This window comes from Zeugodacus cucurbitae, chromosome 6, assembly GCF_028554725.1.
Source record: "Zeugodacus cucurbitae isolate PBARC_wt_2022May chromosome 6, idZeuCucr1.2, whole genome shotgun sequence".
In the NCBI taxonomy this organism is placed as follows: Eukaryota; Metazoa; Arthropoda; class Insecta; order Diptera; family Tephritidae; genus Zeugodacus; species Zeugodacus cucurbitae.
The window spans coordinates 45,871,168-45,888,670 of record NC_071671.1 but is presented as its reverse complement, the minus strand read 5'-3'; the positions used below and the strand labels follow the sequence as shown (position 1 = coordinate 45,888,670).

At 35.4% G+C, this 17,503-nt stretch overlaps 1 protein-coding gene across 1 annotated transcript in view; it reads left to right on the top strand.

Annotated features, from left to right (window-relative positions):
- LOC105209860 (F-box/LRR-repeat protein 20) overlaps nucleotides 1-17,503 on the top strand; it is a 95,425-nt gene that overhangs the window by 60,698 nt on the left and 17,224 nt on the right. The window lies entirely within an intron of this gene.

The following is a 17,503-nucleotide window of genomic DNA, read 5'->3' as shown; positions in this document are numbered from 1 at the left end:
CGAAATAAAATTTTATTACGGTCGATAAAGAAGTACACAATTCTTGTTAATAGGTTCTTTGGGTATTTAAATTGATTTCGAAATTGAGGTTACGATATACATAATGTATGGACAATAATTAGTTGAGTTGAGAAGTTGAGTGGTTCCAAATAGATTTTCTGGGATAAGGGTCCTCATGTCGAGTCTGATTTATTATATCATTTATAACGCAAGATCAATTCGACCAATTTTAATGACATCTGATTTCTCGAATTACGTATATAATATCTACTAAAATATCGAGAAGATTCATTCTAAACATTTTAATCTTGAACAATTTAAAAATAAAGGGTTTTTCAATATGGTAGCTATAAAAGATCAAGAACGACACGGCGTCACAAGCCTCGAAGCGAATGTCACAATCGATTTATTGAAAACCAAATTCGGTGTACGTGTTACCCCACGAATGGCCGCCTCGGTTGCGATTCGACATTCCTGTGGGGCTACGTCAAGTCTATGGTTTATGCCAACAAGCCAGCGACGATTGGTGGACTTCGTACGAATATCTAACGTGAAATTGTAGCAGTATTGGCCGATTTATGCTTGAAAACCGTCGAAAATTGGGTTCAGCGTCTGGACTTCTGCTAGCGTACCCATGATGGCCATGCAAAAGATATCGAGTTCCATACATAATGGTAGGAATAAAGAAACTTTTGTAGCGCTCTTATTGAAAACCCCTTTAGTTAGAAGACGGCACCTTCCCCTACTATATATAAGAGTCATAAAGGACTTCAAGCATACCTCCTTAATAGGAAACTGCTACGTCATCGAAATTATTGTCGAAACATTATCGAAACAATTCTAATCGAACAGTCATGAAGTTTAAAATTCTAATTGGTGCTTGCCTGTCAGTGTTCATGACCCATTAATATAGAGAGAAATAAATGTAATTCCAGCGAACAGTTGGCCCTTAACTTTCTTAATGAAATATATTGCAGAAGTTAGTTTTTTAAAAGCCTTCACAAAAGAGGTGTTTTTGGTGAAATAAACTTTGAATTTTCCAATCCAATATTTAAAGGAAAAATTTCATTGACATTCGTTTCGAAATACTTTTAATGTTAACAATATGAATTAGTCTCTGAGGTAGTTTTTATATTTAAGAGGTATGCTTGAAGTCCTTTATGACAGCAAACGACTGATTTGTAATTTCTTCGCTCCTTTCAAATACTTATCTGTCTCTAAATACATACAAATCTTTCCATCTACAGATGTGTGTATATTTCTCCTCGAGCTCATAAATGATATCCACGCCGTCTGTGTTATTTTGCAAGCCACTTTGTCTCGGCGTTAATTTTTGCAAATTTGTATTTTCCACTCGCCCATCACAACACCACCAAGCGTTGGCTCTGCACCCCAAACTCAGCAGAGTCAATAACTTGCAAATACAGAAAAATAAAAATAATAAAAAGAGAGAAATATTTCAACGACTCATGTTTCAAAGCGCAGTCTTCTTAATACCAGTATCTTTTACTGCTTCTTATGCTTAGCGCAACTATTAAACCAACTTCTGCTTTTGCAGTTGCTTGTCACTAATTCTTCTTCTGCTTCAACTTCAACTTGCAGAGCTTGTCAACAAAATACTTCGAGGCGCTCTTTCTGCTGTCATAATAAATACTATGTTTATAGTCTCCTCAATTATTAATGTTCTTGTTGCTTTGCAAATGCTTTGTTATTTTAGAATCCACTTTTCATTGAGTTCACCCCAAATGAGTTGTGTCTTTGCCACCATTTCCATCATCGTCTGCCCCTTTGTCTCAAGCCTTTTTGTTTCAACGCCTCCACCTCCCGGTGAGTGTGTTTATTTCTGCAATGAATTCGCGAATTTATGATCACTTCAGCGGAGCATCAGTTGCCACTTCCCCATTGAGGCATGAATGACAGTCGCTCGATTGTGTTTAATTTTCAAGTAGTAAAAAATATGTGGGGAGGTATTTCTGCAATTACAGACAGTCTTTAATAATTTTACACAAAAAAATTTGCGTGGAATAAACCGGCATGTGGACAAACCGCTATTAATTTATTCGCCTTGCTTTGTCTGCTTGAATACTATCACATCACCGTACATATCTACATATATGCATATATTCAATCAGATATCCATGCATACATACTTATGTACATATCACTCCATGATTGCATTGCATGTGCTACTATGAAATACAGCAGACAAGCAGGCAGGCATGCAGGTAGGTGATGTGTTGACGAGCGTGTCAACATGTGTACTCTCATGCGTTTGTAATTGTAACTGCTGTTGTTGTTAGTGTCTGAGACATATTTAGTATTCATTGATGTGTGTGCTCAGAATTCATTTCAAATCGATGTAACGCAATTGAATAGACGACTCTCCATCCATCCATTTTAGCGACATGCAAAGAAGTTAGTAATACAAATGACATTTCAAGGTTATAGTCGCTGTTTAAGGTCTACCGACTGACATCCCATTGTGCCACACATGGTTTGACATGGAAAATTAGTGTTTGTTGGCAACAAGTTGTTGCTAAAGTCACCTAGACCATTTATTGTTATCATTGAAATATTTTAAAATGATTTATATACTGTCGCGGTGGGCCATAGAATGAAATTTCTGCACAAAGCAAAGTGTAAAATCATAGAAAAAGTGTTCCTACGATAGTTCTTCAATACACATAGACGGAGTGAAGGTATTCCTCTTCATCTGCTTCCATCGGCTGGTACTGCATCGAACACTTAAAAAGCTGGAGTGCTTTCGTCATCAATAACATGTAAAATAATTGATTTGATAGATGAGTGAGTTCGATCCTACGACAACCTGTTGCACAGAGTATAATAGTTTTGTTCACCTAACGGTTGTTTGTGTCACCAAGAAATATAAGAGTTAGATATGGGGTTATATATACATAAATGATCAGGATGACGAGTGGATTTGAAATCCGGATGTCTGTCCGTCCGTCTGTCCGTCTGTCCGTGCAAGCGATAACTTGAGTAAAAATTAAGATATCTTAATGAAACTTGGAATATATGTTCCTTGGCATATATTCCTTGCTTTCGAAAATGGGCAAAATCGGTCCACTGCCACGCCCACAAAATGGTTATGAAAATGAAATTTGGAACATATGATCACATTAGGGAGGGACACATTTGGATGTAATTTTTATGGAAAAGTGGGCGTGACCCCACCCCCAAATAGGTTTTTTGTATATAACTCGCAAACCAATAAAGCTATATAAACCAAACTTTCTGCAGTCATTTATTTTAGCCATTTCCTTATACAGTCCAAAAATGAAAGAAATCGGATAATAACCACGCCCACCTCCCATACAAAGGTTAGGTTGAAAATTACTAAAATTGCGTTAACTCACTAACGAAAAACGTCAGAACCACCAATTTTTACATAAGAAATGGCAGAAGGAAGCTGCACTGAGATTTTTTTACAAATTGGAAAATGGGCGTGGCGTCGCCCACTTATGGGTCAAAAACCATATCTCAGGAACTACTTGACAGATTTCAATGAAATTCGGTATATAATATTTTCTTGACACCCTGATGACACGTGTGAAAAATGGACGAAATTGGTTCACAACCACGACAACTTCCCATATAACTCATTTTTGAATTTCATCTTATTCCTTCACTTTATAATATATACATTAGGAACCAATGAAGATAGCGAAATAAAACTTTACACAAACACTGTACATGATCTGTTGCATCACTTGTGAAAAAATTGTCAAAATCGAACAATGACTTTTCAAGGCCCTTGATATCGAACATGAAGCCTAAGGGTAATTTTTCCCCGAAAATATACTTAGGTAAATCCCTCAGATATCTTAATGTAATTCATTCTCTGTACCTGAAATGGTAAAAATCGGGTCATAACTTCCCCCAGATCCCATACACCTAATTATAAGTAATATTAAATTAAGAGAGCGGATAGTCTTCGATACATTGAATCTTGGTGGTGAAAACGAGTGAAATCGGTTTAGGAATTACCTCAGTCCTCATATACTATTTATGATGATTTTCGTTATTCTATTGAACTTTATACCTAATATATGGGTCGAATTGTGTTATCTTTATAAAATTACATCAATAAATTGCGAGAGTATAAAATGTTCGGTTACACCCGAACATAGCCCTTCCTTACTTGTTTTTTGATTGATTTTATTGGTTTGATATTGTTGAAGTTTTTATAAACTACTTAAAACTATCCAATTGGTGTAAGAAGCAGGGGGTTCCACAGAAGATTCCAAAATCCAGTGGAATATACTATATTAAAGTTCGTTGCCACGACAGTCGGATCTGTCAACTCTGCAGCATTCTTCAAACTTTAAAACAAAACATCAGATTCCACAACAATAACAACAACCACTCTATTCAATATCCACCATAGCCGGTTCTATCTTATTGAAATCAACTCGGATTTTATCCTAGCTAATGTCTACAAAACAAAACAATGTTCAATACACAAAACCTCATTGCGACTCTCGTTGAAATTTTCTGCATTTGAAAGTTTTTGCTCTCTTTAGGCTGAATGTTGAAGACCAGCAACTCTAGAACTCATCCTATATAATCATGGAAATGAGTTATAATATGTACTCTAAGATAAGAAAATATTGATAATGGCTCTTCTTGATTTCTAGAGAGATTTCAATAGAAAACTCCCATTCATTTGCTACAATTTAGAAGCTGTTATGTGATTCTTATTAATCAAAAAAACAAACAACCTTCCTATATTAAATTTGTCTTCAAAATTTTCTTTTTTCTTTAGTGTCACAATTTAAATTGATTAGTTTCCCCACCCAACTCTATACTTTCACATCAAAAATTGACAACCTCATTCAATAAGCATACTAATGTAATAGAATCGTAGTACAAGTAAATAACGAAATCAAACAAATTTTATTATCTCCAACTCAACGCCTTGAAGAACCATTTTCCTTGGCACATCGCAGTGGCGCATGCAATTTAATCGACGCTCAGCTGAAAATTGACGGCAATCAACTCAAGTCGATTTGCTTACCACTCCACACTGCAGCCGCAGACAGCACGCTTGTAATCGCATTCGGTGTCTGCTGAGCTGCAACGCATTTCATGGCGTTTGCATGTGAAATTTGATTGCAGACAAGTGTCTATGGAATGGAATGCCAATCGCAAAGCGCAGACAAGCGAATTTGTAGCAAAACCACATTAACACATTTGCATTTGCATTCATACTCGCATATATATGTGTGTGTGTGGTGCTTAACTAGTAAAACTTCTTTATATTCAAATACGCATTATAGTACACTTACATATGTTTTTTGATGCCACTCATGTGTACTTCTTTTGCTATTAATATCAAATTATTATTTATTTCATTGGTTACTCATACGCCCCCGGCTCACTACCTATTATTATACTATTGTGGTTTTTGCTTTTTCAAGTGCATACAGTGACTTAGTACTGACTTAGTAAAGTAATAGTACAAAATGGAGTCTGTGTGTGACATCAAAAATATCGGAACTGCAACAGGCCGTATTAGGATCATAAGTTCGGTTAGGTTAGTTGAGTAGTCCTTTGTGATACCAGATGGAGTGCCGTAACGTAGTCAATGAGAAGTAGTCATCCTTTGGGATGCCTGCGCTTGACGCGAATTTCGTCTCACAAGAGATGCTCCATTGTTTCTCTAGTGACAAGTGAGTATGCTGACCATCTTTCTACATTTCCTTCTATTGAGCGTCAGTAGAAAATTCGTGTACTTCTGATCCACCGCTTTACACATAACTTATACCGTTTAGGATCCCGGTAAATCCGGGTAAACGTACGTTGACACGCTTTCAGATGACAGCTTTACGCTTCTCTTGGCAAAATCGTCCACTACCTCGTTACCCTCAATGCCCACACAGGACGCTTTGGCCGATATATAGAGGAAATTGCCTTCATTGCTGCCTGACTGTCTTGACTTTAGAGTAACACGGTGGTGCATTTAAGGATAGCTCAGCGGCTATCCCAAATCAAAAACACCTCCGCTTGAAATATACCGCAGTGATCCGGTAGTTTGAAGGCTGCCTTACACTTAACTCCAGGCAGTATATCCCCACGTCTAATTCGTCCTCCATTTTCGAGCTATCCGCAAATATGTTTAATGTGCTGCGTGCAGCTGCCATGCCCTTATGCCAGACATCTCTTTCCATGTTTACTTTCGATGCAAATGAAAAGTGGGGTCAATTAGTCGGTGCCTGCTAAGCTGCCATTACCCACCCATCTATACCCGAAGCCATAAGTCGTCCCGTCAATTTTGCCGCGCTGTTTTCAGCAAAGAGATCTATAGGTCGCGAGTATAATATTAGTTCAAGAGCCGCCGTAATGAATGTATATTTACGAGACCTAATATTAGGGACCAAAATAGCAACATGGGTTCCCAAACCAGCTTTAAGACTATTGAGCTGCTATTGCATAGCATCATAGCACCTTCCTCTCAGTATAACATTATGACGCTGAAACTCAAAATATTAAAACATTTCATTCTCAATGTTAGCTATTGATATCTATGCTTGTGAACGCACTATTTCAAATTTTTGTGCCACTACTTTTTTGAGGAATATTGTAAAAAGATACCAACAACACCAATTGTAAGCTTACGAATATTCTTTGTCTCATCATAAAAGTAGACTATTACTTTTTTTTTAGAAAGCTTCAAGCATCCCTTGCCTCAGCATGTCTCTATTACTATCTTATTTTTATTGTTGTTGTTGCACTGCAAATTACAGCGTAAATTTAGCAAGCTCGTTATTTGCAATAAGACGAGCAGCGAATCTCTCACTTTTATTTATACAAATTCTTATCTTGTTTATCCGAAATACAGCAACAACAAAAGCAACTGCGCTTTATTGTCGCTTTTCGAGAAACTTTGCTGCACACCGCGCTTGTTGCCGCCTACGTCGAAGAAACAGTTTTCGAAATGCCTTTAAACGCGTTTGACTCGCCGCCGACTATACTACGTGCTGGCTTATAATTGCAACTCTGGCGGTTTGTATGCATGTATATATGTATATGTGTGTGTGTGTCAGCGCCAACTGACTCTGCGTATTGAATTACAAATTAAGGTCATTCATTACGCTCCAAGCAGCGCAGCGGGAGCATACTGACAAACATACATTGTATATACATATAAGCTAGCAAGGAAATAAACTATTTTACCAGCTGCCTTGATCGGTGCACCGTCGTTGCCACGCTCTTGCACTCCTAGGCTCCCTCAGCGCCCTTATCTACATTTAGCTTTCAATTGAGTTTGCCTTTGCTCCATTATTGTTATTACTATGCCGCTGCAGTTGTTCTCTTCCATTATTTTGCATACAACCGCTGCTGCTGCTGCTCGTTCGCTGCGAGCCTCGAGGCGGCGAGTTCAGAGTTCATTGAATGTTGCTATTTTTATAAACGAAAGCATTGGTAATTTTTTGCATCCCTAAGTGCATGGAATATTATTATTTAGTTGTGCGCGCATATGCAATTTTGCTCTATCAGGCACTATATACATACATATATGCTTATCATACATATGTACGAGCATGCTGGTTGATAGGCGGATTGACAGACAGACAGTTTTATTGTGATTGCTGCAGTACTCAGCAATATACAGAGGTAGTCAAAATTATTCACACATCGAACGTTTTTACAAAGTTCACAGAAAAAGTTTTTTTCTTATTGTTGTTGTTGTTGTTGTTGCAATGCAAGAAAATGCTATGTTGTTGAAAACCTTGATCTATTCCTAATCGAACTCGAACGGTGTCAGTTTGGTAAGAATAGCTGGAAATATGGCGGAGAAATAAGCAAATGAACTGATGACTCGTAGTAGTCAAAAATATTTACACACAACTTTAACTTTATTATCCTGTTCTTAGTTAATGGTAATATTTAAGTTTTAATGTTTAGCCTAAGCTACTATTCTAAGGTGATAAATTCATAATTGGTTATATTGCCTTTAGGATCAATTACAGCCTTCTATGTGGATCGAATTGATTTAACCTAATTGTGCGCTAAATTAACTGTTAATTTAGACCAAATTTCGGTAATTTCGGCGTTTTCGGTCATTTTATCAATTGTACTCTGATATTTAACGAAAGAACAAATATTTCGTGAAAGTTTAGGTCGGTGCTCTGCGCAGGCCAACTTGATTTGCTTCATTCAAAAGTTTTGTAGGTAACAATTCTTCATGATATGAAGCATTTTCGTGTTGTAAAATCCTGTCAATAGTTGGAAAAGGCCGACTGAACAGTACAATGTCATGGTGATGTGAATTATTGTATAACCAGATTGATTTAGTACCACTAAATTAGTACCAAATCTCCAAATCTGAAGTAAGGAAAAATTCTCCAAAAAATCATCCTATCGCCTCAGACTTTGTTTAGCTTCTTTGCTCCAGCTATTTCAATAAAACCGACATCGCTCGCTTTGGAATAGATCAATGTTTATATTTTGTTACACTGCAGCAACAAAAACTGCAAGAAAAAGCTTTTTCTGTAGAATTTGTATAAAAAGTTCGATGTGTAAATAATTTTGACTACCTCTGTATACTATGTATGTTTGTTGGAAAATTTATTAAGCTGATTAAAGCTGAGATAATTTGATTTGTTACCTCTCTGGCGTTAAGGTTAGCTGCAACACCAGTGCTGGTGCTGGACCAAGCTTAGTTTCTGTCTTTTCAACGTCCTTCTTAGAACTCGTTGAGAACACTGCTCTCTTTTCGGAATAACTAGTTCCTTCCGGCTTCTTTGTAGCAGCGCCGAAATCATCTGGAATTTTTTACTTTTTGTTTGTTGGTATTCATTCTCGGACCGGGAAAGCAAGTTTCTTATTTAGCGGGAAAGAAAGTCTATCTTATTAGGGAGCACGCTAGGTATCCGTAAGCTCCGTTCGTACTGATTCTCGGCACGGATCGCATGACTTCTTAATACAGCCCTTCTTTGTACATATCAAGACTTTACTTTTGAATGCTGTGCTATTATCCAATATCCAACATAATTGAGTACATTTACCCCGATCGGACCCCACCATAGTAAGACTTCATTTTTGAATAATGTGCTCTAGCGAACACCTAACGATATACCTTAACTGGAAACCTCTCGAGTGCAACAAATCGAACTGTTCTAGTCCCCGTTCCTGCTTGAGTCGTGACATAGTGTTAATAGATACCAGACAGTACCCTCGGGAGGTTACAGCGATCGATTTATGTCATCTTCTTATGAAGTGCTTAATGATAGTCATAACTGAAATTATGAACCGCTTTGAAATAATGATTAAGATAGTTTCATTTCGTTACTTGGTTCTGGTTATTTAACAGAGACATACGACAGGTCATGACGTCATAACCGATTTTGTTTACAATTACTATTAAAGTGTAGTAGCGTTAGTGTTGAACTGTTTAGTCGAAGAGACCGAAACCCATATCAACAAATTGTTTCAGAAATACGAATCTCGAATTGGTTTCTTTATATACAGCTCTTACTATGCAGCTGCCCATGTTGCATCTACTTTAAAAGATTTTTAAAATCGCCAAAAATAATAAAGAGAGAATTTATTTACTTATGTATTTAATTAGTGGTATTAAAAGTATATTTAATCAGACCACTGTTACTTTACTTTATGTTAGCATGAATTGATAAAAAAAAGGTATTTACACATCGATTACACAATCCCATGAACCCTAACATCAGCTCCGCTTTCGTTGACTGGAAACATTCATACAACCTCTTATTGTACCCAAATTATCAAAAAAATAGTTGGACGTAAAGACTTTCATGCATATCAGTAATCATTTATTTCTAAAAAAGTATTTAGGTTAGAGAAGTTATATAAAGAGATAAACTCTTACTGAAAACTTGACATTATGTCTAACAGTCAGATAGGCCAATTTCATTAAGACTTCGAGGAAAAGGTAATGTTATGCAGGATGCAGAGAAAAAGATTCAGAACATGAACCTGAGAACATGAGATTGAACAATACCATAAAATTAGATTAGATTATTAGTACTAAAGAAAATGAACTGATATCAATTGAGAACAATTAAAAAAATCATCATCATCATCTTGTATTTTGCCAATTTCTTTGTATTTATATCTATTATTATATTTTTATGCCCCATTTAATCCAACTGCACAACTCACAGCTTCTACGAAATTCCAATGCAGTTCCGTTGCCCACATTTCCACAAGCACATGTCAGTACTCCGATTACATATCAATCATAGTCAATAAATTTTCTCATTTTCAATTGTGTCGGCTGGCTTTTGCCCATTCATTTATGCGCTTGTTATAAATATCCACCGAATTTATGTGTTTACGTTTTCGTATTTTGCATTTTGAGTTTTTGCTGTTTAACCTTTAACGTTGCGATCATTTGCCCCGATTGGACGCGTTATTTACGGAAAATGAATGTAAACAAAAAATTGTGAAAACGTCGATGAAATGTATGAATTCCGCATTTCAGCGGAAGTTTCTTCTTTTTCATAAGTACATGCGAACATGTGTTTATAAATGGCATAACTCGTGTAAAATTTAGAATTTTAAAACGAAATATTGATTATTTATAAATAAATTGCAAAGGAAGCGTAAGTCAATCTCAATGGTTCACGAAATTGTAGTTAGATTCACGATATTTTGGAATAATCGCAAATATTCTTCAATTTTACTGATTTTTTTTATTTTTAGATTATATCCTGAAAAAAAAACAAACTTAACCTAAAGTGAACCCATTGAATGTAGACCAACCTGATCATACGTCACCTCTCACTATAAATTACCCTTCAAAAAATATACAAAAGTAAAAACTTGACTTTATCTCACCCCTCTAATTATAAACAAACTCCATATCACGTGTACCCTAAAATGTATCAAAACATACACTACTGGAAAAAATTAAGGGATCAAAAAAAAATTCCCAATTTTTGGGCAAATTTCAAACGGCCGTAACTTCGAAAGAAATGGTCGTACAAGAAATTGATAAAGAGGGAATTATAGCTCCAAGTGTCTAGTTTTTGGATTAGAACTTTAAAAAAATTTTCATTTCATGTGACAATAAGAAAAAAATTTTTTTCCGGAAAACCAATGGCTAGTCGTTAAGGAGAATTCATTCAAGTTCTTGAAACCCACCTTTAACTTTCTGTGCGATCATTGGTTGCTGAGATATCGATAATCAAAGACAAAAGGATCCTTTTTCATTTGAAGACCGATATCTCGGGGAGAAGTGGACGTATCGAGGTGTTCAAAAAACCAAATTAAAGCTAAATGAACAAAGTATCCGATCCTTATAGTGGTTAAGTTAAAAAGATTTTTTCCACGCCCGTAGACCAAAAAAAAAAAACTAAAAAAATTTTGAAAATTTTTTTGTTGCTGGTTTTTCTACGATTATTCAAAAACCGAAGAGGTTAAAATTTTTTAAAGTTCTAATCCAAAAACTATACACTTGGAGCTATAATTCCCTATTTATCAATTTCTTGTACGACCATTTCTTTTGAAGTTACGGCCGTTTGAAATTTGCCCAAAAATTTGGAATTTTTTTTTGATCCTTGAATTTTTTCCAGTAGTGTATATTAATAAATAAATTGAGGTGACTCCTGAAAATGTTAATAAACCGGACACCATCAAAATGTAAGCGAACTTAATATCACGTGACCGGGTTTGTTTACATTTTGACTGAGATGAATGACCTATGTCCAGGGTTTGTTTACATTTTGACTGAGATCAATGACCTATGTCCAGCATTTGTTTTATTGGGTGAGGTCAATGACCTTTGGCCACGTTTTGTTTACATATTGGGTGAGTTCAATGACGTTTGGCCAGGGTTTGTTTACATATTGGGTGAGGTCAGTGACCTTTGGCCAGGGTTTGTTTACATTTTGGCTGAGGTCAGTGACATCGTATTTTGTTCGTTTGAATTTCGAGAGGATTCATAAGATCAGTTTGGTTTATATTTTACGGTGAGGGCAAATTTGTTGTCATTTTGAGGGTCACTTGAGATCAGTTATTCCTATATTTTGAGTGGTTACATGTTTATATTTTGAAGGGACCCGTGGGTTGATCTTCATTTAAAGGGTTCATATGAGGTAATTTGTGTTTACATTTTGAGCGTAAAAGTGACGTCAGGATTGTTTACATTTTTTATATTTTGAAAAATCACGTAGGGTCAGTTTTTACGTTTTGAAAGATGACATGAAGTCAGGTTTGTCTATATTTTATGGGTTTATTTGAAGTGATTACGTGCGGACAGACAAGTTGTTTTCGGGGATCCAGCTTGTTATTGTAAGATAACGTGTGGTCAGATTTCTTTAATTTCAATATGTCAGATTTGAATATATTTTACGGATTCACTCAATTTTAGAGTTGCGTATATATAGAGAAGTCAGGTTTGCTTATATTTCGAGGAGTCTCGTGAAATCGGAAGTTTTAAAATTTTTTTTGTGCAAACTGCTTTATTTTTACTTTCGATTTAACGTGTTCGGCAAATTTGTTTTATATTCTGAGAACGTCTTCGTTCTTCGACGATTTTATTAAAAATTTATTAAACCAAATAATTGAATCATTGTTTAACTTTAGCATCGAAGCCGGATGGCTCAAGGTTTACACAACGCTTAATAAATCCGCTTAAATGGTTTATTTGTTTGATTGATGCCCATTCCCTTGGAGCAACATAAACATTTTTTTAAATTACTTTTAATGTGTGGAGCACGACGACAGGCTATCGAACTTTAGAATAAATTGCTGAACAGTTGAAGGACAAAATTGTTTTCAATTTTTCATTTATTTATTTCAATTTTACATTTTTGTTTATTTATTTCTGTATAATGCAATTCCAATTTGAAAGGCAGCCGGCGTAATCCGCAAATTGAATGCGGAAGGCACAAGAAGCATATTCAAAGTAAATTATTTATTCCTACATTGCTACACACATTTATGTAGCAGTATGTATGTTTGTAGATGAATGTATATTGCCGCGGTTGGTGACTTCTCGCTGCGCGCAAAAATTTGCATTGACTGCCCGCCGTGTCTGGTGCTCATGTGGCGTCTGACTCATAGACGCGCTTTTGTTGGAGCAGCTGAGCTGTCGCGTTGTTGACTTGTTTAGCTACAGCTTATTTTCGTTGCGTTTTAGAATGGACTCCCAGAGACTGAATTACATGGAAGGCTTAAGTGTTGTGGTACTCCATATACATAAATGGTCTTTTAGAAAAAGGGGTCATTCAATAGGGCAAAATGAAGTTTAAATTGGGGTGTTAACTACATTTTCAAGATAATTTGGATGTGTTTTGGATTTTATAACGGATACCACACAGTTACATTAATTAAATATTGAAAATATCTAAAATATTTTTTTTTAGTTTTTGAAGTAGATGGAAACTCCTTTACAACTTGATTTGAATGTATTAGAAATGTAAGCGGCTGGCAACCTTCGTTAAGGGGCACACCTAGTGTAATGGCCTAAAAAAAAGGTGATTTTTGGGAATTTTTATTAAAAAAATACTTTATCAATTATTTCAAAATACATGTTTCAAGAATATACAGTGAAATTTTTGAAAAAAAAAAAATAAATATTTTTTTAAGTTATAGTCGATCTCCAATGGCGCGAAAAAAAGGTCCTTCACTGCTGCAGTGATGCCGGCCTTCCCCGTGGATGAAATCTAAAACAAAAAATCTCCTTAAAATAAATAATATTGTCTATACAATGACCTACGATAAAAAAAAATCAAAAATTGACAATATGGCGGCTTTTAAAAAAAAATAGTCAAATTTTACCCAAAATTTTGGTCGTTTTTGGCCTGCCAAAATTCGATTTTTTGATCAGATCAAAAATCGATAGGCCATTGTACGGAGAACTATATAAAAAACATGTAAAAAAACTCGTTGTTTTTGAGTAATCACTGCAGCAAATTCGGAAAATGATGTTTCGAGAAAAACGCGTTTAAAGATAAAATGATCGTATTCACTGTTACCGAGCGGCTGCTCTTTTAATTTGCTATAACTCAAAAACTATTTGAGATATCGATTTGAAATTTTAATATGTTATTTGTAAAGGTGCCGAAATATGAACCAAAAAAAAATGATTTTTTTGAAACTTCACACTAGGTGTGCCCCTTAAAAACTATTGATATAATAATAGTTTATATAAATTTTTGTATGTAATTGAATTTTTGATATAGGTGGCAACTCTTCATTTTGGGGTTGGCGTTGTCAGATGTTCCGAATGTATGCCGCATTTTTTCTTAATTTCTTCAGTTTTCAAATTTCAATTTACAAATTTCAAAAACGTGGTAACACTGTTCATTACCCTACATTTAAATAGGTGGCAACTCTGATTTCTAAATGTGGTATTCTCGAGTTGCGAACTTCCACTTAAACATAATTTTGATAATTAAGTGTGAAAACAAATTTGCAAAATAAGCTCTTTATATGTTTTTTACCATCGTCCATAATTAATAACCCTGTATGTACATAAGTTGCCATATACGCATGTATATAAATAAATATTTATGTATGTATTGTGTGTACATCATTACATCTCCACATACAGCAGTGTGTGTCATTTAATTCGCTATTTCCAAACTATTTACTGCCGATCGTGTGGCGCACATTGGTCCCCCTATAGTAATTGCAACCCGGCCAGGAGCAGCTGCTATTGTCATTTTGAGTTTGTTGATATATTTTTATTATTTTTTATGCCTTTTAAAATTTAAAATTTGTATTTTGCCAAAAGTAATCATTAAACTAGAGTTTATTATTTTACTTTTATTTCAACTCAGTGGATTGCCCTCAATTTGTAACGTTTTTTACATTGTTTAAATGTTGGGTCAGAGGTTTGCCGCTATTCGAAGCGCCACAACATGATAGCGCAGCTGAGGCGAACACACTTTGTTGTTGACTGCGTGAATCGTAATTATTTATTATTGCTCGGTTTTTATTGTCTGGCACCTTTGATCTTCGAGCATATGCAAAAAATATGCAAAATAAAGATTTTTCGAAAATATATTTTTCAAGTTATTTTTATACCATTTAAATTATTTCATAATTTTTATTGTTATGACATTGGCAAAAATTTATTTTTCGTAAAAATTTGTATAAAATGTGCCTAAAAATAAAATGAAACAATGATTATCAACATGGCTACTTGGGTTTATCTTTGCCCTTGAAGTCACAATATAAAACATTTATGACTTGGTTTCCAATTATAAATTTTCTCAATATATTCTATAAAAATAAATGCATGTATTTCTCGGCTTATCAAATTAAATCACTTTCGAAAAACGTGATTTCTTCTCCAAACACGCAAATTCTCACAACTGTGACGCAAAATTTGCATCTTAGGTCATTCTTTGCACGAAAAGCAATAATTTATATTTCGGGCTATCAATTGCATACCATTATGTTTTAATAATCGCCTAATATTAATTAAATATTTATTTTTAAACACATCATGCCTGTACGAGATGTTTAATGAATGCGTGGGAATATTTTTAAGTTCTTAAGTTGATATGAGCTATTTCTAAAAGAATTTTGCTGGCTAGTAAAAACTTGCAAATAGTTTTCATGGCCTTTAAAAAAATAACCGCAATAAAACCGTGTAAAATCGCTCGACCGAGTTGGGAATTTCGGGAGATAACACGATCACCAAACTTTGTTTCAATAAATTGATAGTGACGTTCGCTGTGTAGCTTGTGGTGCCTTCCTGTTGGAACCACATATTGCCCAAATCCTTATCATCCAATTCGGGTCATGCCGGTCTTGATCATTACGGAAGAAGTACGGCCCAATGACACCGCACAAACCGCACCAAACCCTATTTTTTTCGGTATTCAACGGTAACTTATGGAATACGTGTGGATTGCTGCCTGACCAATAATGCCTCAGTGCTGAAGATGATTTTTCGATTAAAATTTGGATTTTTTCAATTTGTTGCTCAGCCCAATTCACGAACATACGACGATTCTGATGGTCAAGCGGCTTCCGATCTTGCGTCAGTTTGATCTCGTAAGGATGTAGGCCAAGATCTTTTCGCAAAATTCGCCACAACGACGTCACAGAGATACCCAACGCTTGAGAACGACGTGTGAGAGACTGATTTGGGTCTTCCTCAATTGATGCGCTAGCGGCAACAATATTCTCGACACTACGGGCACTTCTATGTCTCACTGGCACGGAAACATTTTGTACTGCGCCTGTGGATTCTAACTTTTTCCACTAGACGCTTAATTGTTGATCTGACAGGACGTTTATGACGACCATAAATTGTACGTAGGGCTCTTAAAGTTGAGGCCACTGACTCCTAATTCGGTAGTAAATTTTAATAATTTCGGCTCGTTGTTGGATCGTATATCTCGAAATGGCAAACCTTACTGAAGATAAATGTCAAAAGAGCTCTACCTTTGTAGGGTCATTAAATGATTTTATAACCTCAATTGTATCAAATTTTATGAAGAAATCATTTTGAAACTGGCACTGGACTGCTTCTTTTAGGAGTACATAGTTTATTTTTCGTCCTTTAACTTTGGAAAAAACTAGTATTTTTTTACTGTTTGTTGGATTTTAGGACTAATTTTATTTTATTTTTAAACTAGCAGACCCAGCCACACGTTTTTGTGGCTAAGATATACATTACATTAGTAATTTTTTTCAATATAGCTTTATATATTTGAAATTAATCGTAATAATTTGTTAAAGTTTGAATTTTTTTGTCGTATATTGAAGTATGTAACAAATTAGCAAATTTGCAAGTTGGCCAAGCCAAGATTGCTTCGAGGACGATATTGATTACCGGTCAGTTTTGTTCTATTGCAAAGTCGAGGTTGATTTAGGTTACGAAGCATGATGACAACTCACACTAATTTTAATTGCAAGGTGAGAGGTGATAGTCAAGTCAATTTTAAATATTCTATGAGATAATTGAATAAGTCATCCTGGTTTGTAGCTGAGTCAACTGTCCTGGAACAGAATCCTAAATTGTCGCATTGAGATCATTGACATCTTTGGTTTTTAATACCACATAGGTCATTCAAACAGCCATTTATGTTAATTATATTGTGGTTTCATGTCAGGAAAAACACGATGAATAAGCTCCTCTTTCGAGGCCATGAAGTGACAGAAACCCGTTAAAAATGTTATTAATCCATCGAGGTGTCAACTGCGTCGCTACCATTTCCAACTATTTCTACAATCGCAGTATGATATTGTTGGAAAAACACTCGAATGTTATTTGTTAATGGGCGATTCTTTATGTGTCGTCAGAAATTAGATGATTTTAGGAAAGTGATTAGTTCGTCAGCAACAGTTGGTCCAAGAATAGTCTGGCGAAAATCACCTGCCAACAGAATCATGGCTTCGCCAAAAATATTTTCGTTGTCGCGTAAATCTTTTAAAGTCCTGTGCAGTACCTCCAGCGACTTGAATATTTGGAAAATCTTCTTTATAGCTCTTTTTTTGGCGATTTTGCAGACTGGTGTTTCGTTGATTTGCAATTTAG